Genomic DNA, 10713 nt, shown 5'->3' on the forward strand with positions numbered 1-10713 from the left:
TATTATGGATGGACCATATTATCCCATTTTTGTTCATTATCTCAGCATTTTTGCTCAGATCCCATATCCCATGGGTTGGGATTGCTCAAATATCAAGTTGCTAGGTTCTGAGATCACTACTTAGATGGCATAACATCTTACAATCCTTTATTCCATCAATCAACTCCCATTACTGAAAGTATGGGCTGCCAGCTGATCATTAGGATATATCCTGTTCACTATTAGAAGACCATTAATTTTACTTATTGAATCTAAGTGTCTTCCTCTTTTACTAGTTGTTGTGTTTTTAACACATGATTCGGGATTGCCAATGAATGTCTGGAGCAGAGCTCATTATTTATTATAAGGTATAAAGCGTAAGTCCAATGTATTTTTAATATAGAGGTGATTTCTTATATACAGTAAAAGTAGGTGGGTTGCATTCCAGTCATGTTGTTAATCGCAGTGTGCAATCTCATCACAGCATATAGGTTACAAAGCATACATAAATTATATATGTGTCCCAGGAATTTATTTTGCTTCTGAATTTGGGTACTGGAGTCTCTGTGGACCAACCGATACTGCTGAAAATTGTTTTGCAAGACTGATTATTTCAAGGCTGTTGAGGTCTTCAGTGCCAACCATGAGACTGATTGTGATTGCAGAGTAAATGATGGAAGTTTACGTGATGATTAATTTTCAGGGTAGTGACTGTTTTGTAAGCTTGATGCGTCAAACATCATTATTGTTTTTTAGTGAGTATTGTCCATTCAGTAAATTATTAGTAGTAAACTAGAACTCAAACTGATAGGCAATGTGAATGGTAAAATTGTTGAGCACAATGTATGAGAAATTTGGAGATTCCGAGATCCATGTCTCGCAGTCAGTAAACTCGGCCACAACGTTTTCTGAAAAAAGTCGAAGGAGCATGTATTGGGATGTGTTCCCAGGTAATAGTGCTGATGTTCATGTCTGGGGTCAATAAACGCTGGTTTGGTATTGCCATCAACTCTTCTCGATTACTTCAACCTTTTCTCTTTTGTTTTCGTGAACTGTAGTGTTAGAGCCTCCTGTAACAACTGGTATCTCTGGGTATTTTAGTTGTATTTCATCCTGAATTACATTAAAATCATTTAGATATTCATCACACTGTTTGTCCGGAGGAATACAAATGTTCATAATTATCAGACTATCCTCCTCTTCACCTCCTTTTTTCTCGACATCTCTTGTGATATTCAATATTTTTAATATTAAAAATCTATCTTGCTCTTCATAAATTTGAGTTAAATCTGCTTTCAATAGTATTGGGATCAATATTGTTAATCCTTCACTAGGATGTCCATTGTTTATCTTTTTGCTTTAAAAGTTTGTTGTTTGTAATAACAATTCATCAAAAACTAGTTTTCATATGTTATCTACAGCTTTTAGTATTTCTTCAGTAATTCTACAGGAGTGAAACCCTATTATGACCTTGAAGTGATTTTCAGATCCATTTTAATGTTTCCAAAAACATATTATATCTTATGTTCCTCAAGTTAAAGACTGACTACAGCGTTTTCAACAGCCTTGAATTGTTTAGGGTTCCACTGTCTTCATCCACAAAAACATTCTAAAATAATAAAACTTTTGTGTGAGTACTGATTTCATTATTTAGTATTATTAAGACCTGATCATTTCTAAGTCCTTTTCTGATTTTCTCTTTTATTTACTTTTACCAGCGTTGTTTAACTCTATATCGATCATGTTCTCCCTTAATTCTATTTCATGCATGTTAAATCTGTCAGGTTTAGAGTGGTCTTCTCCCAAACTTTTTACCTCTCCTCCTCCATTTTGCTGATTTTATTTTTGCTGGCCTTAGGACTCTGTGCACTTTATTCCTGTTACCCCATGTGCTAACATGCTTTGCTCACTCCCCTGAAACATCGTTAAATTGGCCTTTTACAGAATTAGCATATTTAATTTACTTATAAATCCCTTGTGGTATACCATAAACCCAGGGCCTGTTAATTAAATGCTACCTGTGGGCCAACAGTACTTATTGTGCCACCAAATTAAGTAGCACTTAAAACATGTCCCTGGCCTGCCACTACAGCCTAAATGCAGTTTTAAGCTGCCATACCAACTTGACAATAACATTCCCTTGCCACCTTTAAACTGCGCTTTTATTACATATAAGTCACCCCTTGGTAAGTCCTAGGTAGCCCATAGTGCAGAGTGCATTGTGATTAAATGTTTGGACATGTACTTTTACATTTTACATGCCCTGGGGGTCAAAACATGTACATTTGTTTTTAACTACTCTGAAGCCTACCCTCCCATAGGATAACAATGGAGATTCCTTATTAGACTTAATAAGCTGTAGTTTCCAGTTGGGAGCAGGTAGCTTGATGTCTTTGGAATTGTAATGAAAAACCCTATTTAATGGTAAAGTCAGGATTTTGATTACAATTTTGAATACACCACAGATACAAAGTTGACATTTTTCTGCCCTTAGCCATTTTTTACCTGCAGCCTGTCTTGGGTTACATGACTGGGTGTAACTGACAGTTAGACTTTGTAGATTTCTCGCAAATAGTCACAGTATAGAGGGATCAGGTGTGCCTGAATGGGCCATCTGCTGGCAGGATGGGGGCAGAGCTGACCACAGCCCCACTTTCAACTGAAAAGGGAGTGCTCTGCCTTGACACAAAGGACCTATCACCTCCACATTGTTCGGTCATGTTATGTTATGATATGCTGAAAAGATTTTTAAAGCACACAGCTTCCCCCAAAAAGGGGGCTTCCTGGCGCTAATCACAGGTAAGACACAACAGTAGAAGACAGAAAAGCAAGTTAGACTTAGAACAACCAGGTGTTTAACTGCAGCCAAAGGCTAAAATGATTTAGAATTTTACTTAGCTTCAGAGGCATAGAGCTCCATAAGACAGGGGTCAGGACTCGAAAAGAACGTCCACCCATTCTGGCTCTTTTGGGGCAGGGTATGAAGGGCAGATTCAAATTTGCTGAGTGTAGGGCTCCTGTAGGAGAATATGATTGCATCAAGGCAGCAAGAATAGGTGCTCCTTGCATATAAAGGATCTTGCGGGAAATGAATACAGCTTTAAACTTTGTACACTTCTCAATAGGCAGGCAGTGGAGCTTACCTAAGAGCTGAGAGACCAATCAGAATTTTGGGAGAGCGAAAAGAAGCATTAGCTGCAGCATTTTTGATGAAATTTAGTCGGCTCAATACCCAGCTTTGGGCGACCAGATAAAGAATGTTGCAGTAGTCCAGGCATGAGATAATAAAGGATTAGCTGGCAAACTTGTAGAGTAAAGAATCCCATGATCGATTTAGGACTTCTCGAGATGCCAAAGAAGTAGCCTGCTACATTTTTGACCTGGGCTTCAAAGGATAGTGAGTCATCTATCCATCTATACACTGAGGTTTTTTTACCACCGATGTGGGTTCGAGAGAAGGCCCAAGCATTTCTGGCCACCATTGGTCTCCCCAGAGGTAGGTGTGGCTGCCTAACAGAAGGATCTCAGTTTGAAGAGCATTGAGTTTTAGGCAATTATCATACATCCAGCTGGCGACTGATGTTAGATAGTTTTTTAAATTGGCACTGTCATCAGCTGACTCCGTACACAGGCTAATGAATAACTGAGTATTGTCAGTTCAGGACACCCAATGAGATTCCAAAGGATTTCAACACATCAGCCAAAGGTTTGACATAGATATTGAAAAGAGTAGGGCAAAGCACTGAGCTCTGGGAAGATGCAATTACCAGCACTCTATCGGATGATGTGAAAGGGTGAGATATTACTTTAAAAGGGCAGTACATTAAAAAGGAGGTAAACCAAGTCAAAGATTTGCCCTGCACCCCCAATTTACTGAGGTGGCATAACAGGACCACATGGGAGACTGAATCGAAAGAAGCAGTTAAGTACAAGTGAATCAGTTACTGGGATTTTCCCAAATCTGCAGTACCGCGAAAGGTCTCAGTTACAGTCAAGAGCAGTTTCTGTGCTGTGTGATGGCCTAAACCCATTTTGTGAGTAGTCTAGTATTTGATTTTGCTCTAAAACATTAGTCAGGAGATTGTTCACATGTTTCTCCAAAACCTTAGATTAAAAAAATTAATAGGGAGATGGGGCAGTATTTTCTGGCTAGGCAGCATCTAGTGAAGACTTTTTGTAAGACGGAATGACCTTAGCATGTTTCCATTACATTGGAACCACTGCAATGCTCAAAGAAAGATTGGCCTGTTCCAGAAATACAGGCATGATGCTCTCCTGACGTTTATGGATGTAGTCTGGTTTCCGGACGACTTTGTCAATTGAGCCAGCTTAGGGCCAGGGCAGGGGAGTCAGAAAACTCCATGCACATCAAAGCCACTGTTTAGAAGCTTCTACCATCTCCCAGAATATAAAAATAGAACCTTAGACACCAACCATTAAGTTCACTCATGGACCAGTAGAAGGACTCTCAGAGGGCGGCCTGCTGCTGTGACCTGAAATGCTTTCTGCAAGATGGCTTTGCTGGTCCTGGAAGGACTGCTTTTCTGCCTGGAGCCTGCCTTGAACCCTCAGAGACCAGCCCTGCTGTTGAGCCCTGCATCTTCACCAGACACTAGGACTGCCAAAGTGACTACAAGGGCTATTTTGCTGGCCTCCTGTTCAGAGCCACAGGGACACAGAAGGCTCTCACCATATAGAACTCACACCTAGACCCAGCCTGAATGAGTTCTGAATCCCCAAGTGGAGTTACACAAGTCTTGGAGACTTGGTTGTGGTGCTGAAAATGGCCAGATGACCAAATCCCAAAACTGAGGCCTCTTGGCCCAAAACTGCTCTGAGAACTAGGAAGAGACCAGGACCAACAAGCTCACCTATCTGCCCAAGAGCATCAGACTGAATTTGCGGCTTGTCCAACTACAGTCTTCGCCATAGCAGCAAATCCTGTTCATCGGTCCTTTGCCAAAGGGGTATCCAGCCTCGTAAAACTGTCTTCAGCTACAGCCCTCTGCCTCATCCCGCTGGAGATTTTTGCCTTCCCAAAAAGTCTGAACGTAGATTGCTTAATTTTCAGTACTTTTTCCCATACCTTCTATTTCCTGAAATGCCCCATTAAAGAGAAAGACATTGTCAGAGGATTACATTTTGACTAATATTTTTTTTATTTTCACACATGATTTCATACCTGCTTGGATACCTGGCTTTACAATGTCTTTTTTAAGTTGTCATTCTTCTCCTCTGCTTGGTCTTTTCCTTATTTTGTTTATTTCTTATTCTTCTTTTGTTATATAATTGAACCTCCGGCTTTCCCTTAAACATTGGCAATACTTTGTTCTCATTTATTTTTTCTTCCTGCTCTATTTCACCCTTAAAATCTTTATTCCAGCATGCTTGAATTCATGGTATTCCATTTATTTTATCTTGATGTCAGGAGAATTCTTTGCTCTCTTTTTTCTTTTTGTATCATCTACCTCATCACTACTATCATTTTCCACCTAGTTCTTCTCTATGCCACAACTCTTACAGCCAATTTGAATCACTATATCCTCTTTACCTAGTTCCTTTATGCTTAATGCTGTCAGGATTAACATGAGGAAATCCAATTTATGATCTAAATCTTTTGCAAAGTTTTCCAATTACTTTAGCATTGAGTCCAAAACACTATGGGCATATTTACTAGGAAACTGTTGGAGTGCGGAGTTAAACCAAGAAGGCTAACGCTGCACTCCGACAGTTTCCAAATGCAGGGATGCGCCGTGCTTACAAAAATACAGTGAACCCCTGCCTCTCCCTTAGCGCTGGCGGTAAGTGTAGGCACCTAGCGCAAACGCAAGCACTCTTGCACCATTGAGCAAAGGTGCCTGCGTTGCAGGGAAAAATGGTTTATTTGCACGAAGGTGTCCCTTCCTGCACATAAACAATCAGTAATGGTGTTTTGTAACTACTGTGTGTGCTGCAGAATACAGCACACATAGAAGTTGCCAATCGTCAATTGTTTATGATTGTTTATGTGGAGGAAGGGACATAACAATCAATGGCTTTTTGCTGTTTCTATGTGTGCTGCACAATGCAGCACACATAGAAACAGCAAAAACGAGGAGAAAAAAAGGATTTCTCCTCGTTTCGCATGATAAGACCAGGTTTTCCCTGGTCTTAATTTTGCCACCTCCCCATAATTACTCCCCCCTTGTAAATATGGGACAGTGTCAAAAGCAATGGTTGTTGCAGCAGAATGCCCACTGCAGTGCCCATGGCAGGCCCATTTCACAAGAATTGTAGGGTGAAAGGGGACCTTATTCACAAGGCGGCATAAGTCACGCTAAGTGGCTTAACGCCGTCTCGTGAATAAGGCGAAGCCCCTATCACGACAGAAATGTCAGAAAAAGTGACGTTTCTGTGGCGATATGGGCTGGTAAATATGCCTCTTTGTATTAACATTAGGTTGGAGGATCCCAAAGCTGGATCTTTACTAGGGTATGCATTTCATAAAGAGTTTCCCCTCATTCCATTATTAATATCGATAGAAAGCTTCCATTTCATCAAAACTATCTGCTTTAGTCGTAGAGAAACGAGAGCATATTCAGTTTAGAGAACCATTTGTTGTATTCTTATCAATTGGGCTACTACATTTATCGAATATGAATGTGTCATAGAGCAATCATTACAGTTCAATTTTATCAGATATCATTGGAGATAATGACATTTGGCTCCTATTCTCTTGATCATTCACCTTCAAGATTAGTCCTATCGCTAAAACTGTTGTGGTCTCTTCTGTGAATCAGGTTAATAATAGCACTTCCTTATTACTATTAAAAGATAGTCTCTTTCCATATTCCTCCAGCATATCTGACTCTCTTGAAGTCTGGTAAAGTTTAATTCATTGCATGAATTAACTTCAATGTGTTTCCATTTTGTGTCTCAGTCTGGATATGATTTTTCTACCCAGTATTGTTTTTGTCGTTTTGATTTGGAAAGACCCCACAATCATCATTAAAATTAATAATCGTTTTCTCATTGAGTTTAATTTTGGGGAAGAAGTCTATTTCATAGTCATACTGTTAGTGTTAGAGTATTAATATTATTTTATTTCCAGGATCATGCTTTTTCTCTTTTATGCCTTTAAAATCCAAAACTTTTTAAATGTAGCTTTTCCAATCTCTCAAAATTCATTTTGTGATCATTGTTGTCTTTACTAATTATTTGATTTTGATCATTCACTTGCATGTCTCACCATTTATTTGATCTCCTTTCGTTTTCAATTTAAATAATTTCCTTCTAAGTGGCACTTTCCTTCTTAGGTAATATTCTTGCCCCATTGACTGTTTACTATTTCTACAATCTCATTTAATCCTGGACGGTTGTGCTTTTGATTTCATCCTTGGATATAAGGATTTTTTATATCAAATTTTAAAACATCTCTTTTTATTGTTCTATTCCTTAGAGTTCTAATCCCATACTCACCCATTTACGATTCCATTTGTGATTGCAGTGCTCTGTCTTCATCTCTTTAAAGTTACACTTTTGGTGCCTTGGATTTCACTATTTCTGCTGCAAACATTTAATTTGTACACATTTCTAATTTCTCTTTCAGTTACTCTACATAAACGGCATCCTTTTATTATAGTTGCACTCAACCCCGCTTATGTATCCACTGACTCGTACAAATCTGTATTCACATTATTTGCTTATAACTCCACTGCTACCACCAATTTTAATTTTATTTTTGAGATTCCCAATGTTAACACCTAGGAGTTGTAACAGTCTGTTAAAGCAAGACGTTGCATGACTTGTGTAAAGTTACACACATTTTAAAGATGCCCCCCCCTTAATCAGGTCTTTAAGACCAAGAGGATCTACTTCTCAATAATTATCCAGAAATCATAAGTATTTCCACTGGTTCACTGATTACTGGTCTCTGGTCAGCATCATCTGCTATTTCTTAGAGATCAATAAGTATATACCATCAAGCGACTTTTTCGCAATTATTTAAAGTTCATTTAACAGCCTCTATAAACTGATTCATCTACAGTCAGCAAAAATCGATTGTGCCATCGACACAGGTCATGTACAGACTAAATACAGACCGATGTTCACAATTTGTCATGATTCACTACAATCACAACCAGCTTTATGGTAAAAAACAAAAAACAAAAGGGTTGCTTCACTTGCCACAATGAAGTTGCCTGCACTCCATCGCTTGCCTTGACTGAGCTCACTCCCCACTACCTTGGAAAATAGCCAAAATGGCTGAAATCTGCCACTGAAATCTGCTGCAACTTACACAACACGGCTACAGGTATATCTGCCATGTTAGGCGACTATCTCTTTCCTCTTCTTCTTTTGGGCACCCTCACCGTGGGGTGGCTCACCTCCTCCGAAATAAGAAACAGTCAACGGAAAACCACAGTGGACCTCTCACCGCGACAAGGAGAACAAGCATTGGCATAGCCTATAGGCCTCGCCTTTGTGACCTTATAAGTGGCATATTATCAAGAAACGGCTTTAAAATTATCGCCACTTTAGCGGCAGAAAACTGCCGCTAAAACGGCGATAATGGGCTTGATAATATGCCCTTGAGAATTCCCATAGAAGCCCATGTTCTGGTGTCAACATGGGCTTCTATGGGAATTCTCTGCGGCATATTATCAAGTCCATTATCGCTGCTTTAGCGGCAGTTTTCTGCCGCTAAAGCGGCGATAATTTTAACGCCGTGCTTGATAATATGCCCCATAGTTATGCAGCACAATATCCTTACTGCAACAACATTAACTGTTGCATGGCTAAACACTTATAAGGTCCCAAAGGCGAGACCTATTGGCTATGCCAATGCTTGTTTTTACAAGGAAAGGTTGTAAATCGAACATGAATACAATTTCGAAAATTGAGAAAACGCAGGATTTGCCGTAATAAGCACATTACCAAAAACAAAATAAAGTTTGAATGAAAAAGCATTGCAAGCTAGAGAGCAGAGTAAGACACTGGAAAAGGAGCAAGGAAGCGAATATGCGTGGAAAATGTTCTTTTGGCGAAAGTAAAATAGTGCACGAAATAGAAGGGAGTGGTAATAATGCCATTTTAAGACAATTGCGTTATGTGTCGCTGCAGCGCGCACTGGAGGGCTCTGTAGCTGGGAGAGCAGACGTGGGTGGAGGGCACGCTGGGTGGTCGTGTGCTGCGGTGGCGTGGACAGCAGAGTAAAGAGTAAGATAGGCTGAGGAAGCAAAAACGGGTTAAAAGGAGGGATCTTCGACCACTGAGTATTTACCTACATGGGAGCAGGCGAACACCTGTTGCTTAGAACGGTTGCTAGGGTATTATTCCAGCCGTGAAGCCTGTGCGGGTCGCAGCTGCACGCGCTCCCTGCCGTGTGGCCTTGCTTGTGCAGACCCTCTCTGACAAACAGAAAGAGGCCTTACATTTAAATCTATTAGTAAAGGTTCCGAACATAAACACACGACCACCAGAGAGGCCCCTCAAAGGATGGTGCACCCTTCCTCGCCCAAACAGTCTCAGCGACGCTATCACAGGGTTAATGTCAACCATGATATCACGGCTGGGTCCTCACTCGGATTTTGGCGCCTGTTTTCAGGCAGGCCGCACTTCACCTAAATACACCCGTCGGTCTTGCCTTGTTGTATAGATTTGCCCTCAGATGTGTGTGGGAACAGCTCGCACATACACACGGTTCTGATGTGTTGAGCGGTCGAGTTTAGAGCGGGGCCCGGATATTGGGCCCGCCCCGGTACAACTCCGTCCAACCGAAGCACAGAAAAGGGAACGGAAAACCGGCCCAGACCACTTGAATGGGTGTGAAGTGAATAGCAGACGGGGGACTGGAAACCCTCTTCCCTGCTATTTCTCAGGAAAATATAAAAAGGTTATTATTCTTTCCATTCGAAATATGTGTGGAGGCAGGGGAGGAAAAAATCGGAAAAGGGAGGGGGCGTTTTAATTTTAGAAACACTGGTGTCATATTTTTGCCCATTGTGTGCATATGACAAAACTCCGAAGAAGAGATGGCCTCCAGAGCCAAAGTAACCGCTGTGTTCTGAGAGTTTTCTTTTTTTATTTATAAAATTGCTTTCATTGCTTGACAGCAAAGTACTCCATTTTAAATTAAGCTGGAATTAAACATGTAAAAATTGTGTACTCTGCTGTCATCATTATGTAATGTTGCCTGTTGCTAAAGGCCAGAGGGGTCTATCAGCATTAGACAGAAGAAAGAAATTATCTTTGCAGCAACTACAAGACACAACTCAATAGAGAGATTTTTCTTTCTTGAGCACGAGCAGTTTATTACTATAAATTAAGCGAGGATCCTTCTAACTGGGAGAAAGGGGTCTGCTGGCTGAACGGTTGTGCATTCGGGATTGGGGACATTTCAGATTCGCTTTACAGGACAGAAAGAGCGGGGAAGGGCAGCGCCACAGTGAGCACTTCTTTGTCGACTGCCTGCTGTCTGTCATGCAGATTATGATCAACAGCACAGGAAGAGCTTCTGGACAGACCGGGTCCAGACAGAAGATATGCTGTAACACACCTAAATCCCGGCTACCCTGCTGACACGTTTGATCTTGGGCAGCACATTCTTTATAGTACCCCCAGGGGCAACCCGCTGTCCCCCCTCCCCCATAATAGGTTACCCAAATGACACACACAAGACAGTTGGTGTTGGGTAACACAATGCTGCAGGTTTATTACATAATTCCAGTATATGTAATGGGTGGGTTATTTTAC

Source organism: Triturus cristatus, chromosome 3_1 (assembly GCF_964204655.1).
Source record: "Triturus cristatus chromosome 3_1, aTriCri1.1, whole genome shotgun sequence".
Taxonomy (NCBI): domain Eukaryota; kingdom Metazoa; phylum Chordata; class Amphibia; order Caudata; family Salamandridae; genus Triturus; species Triturus cristatus.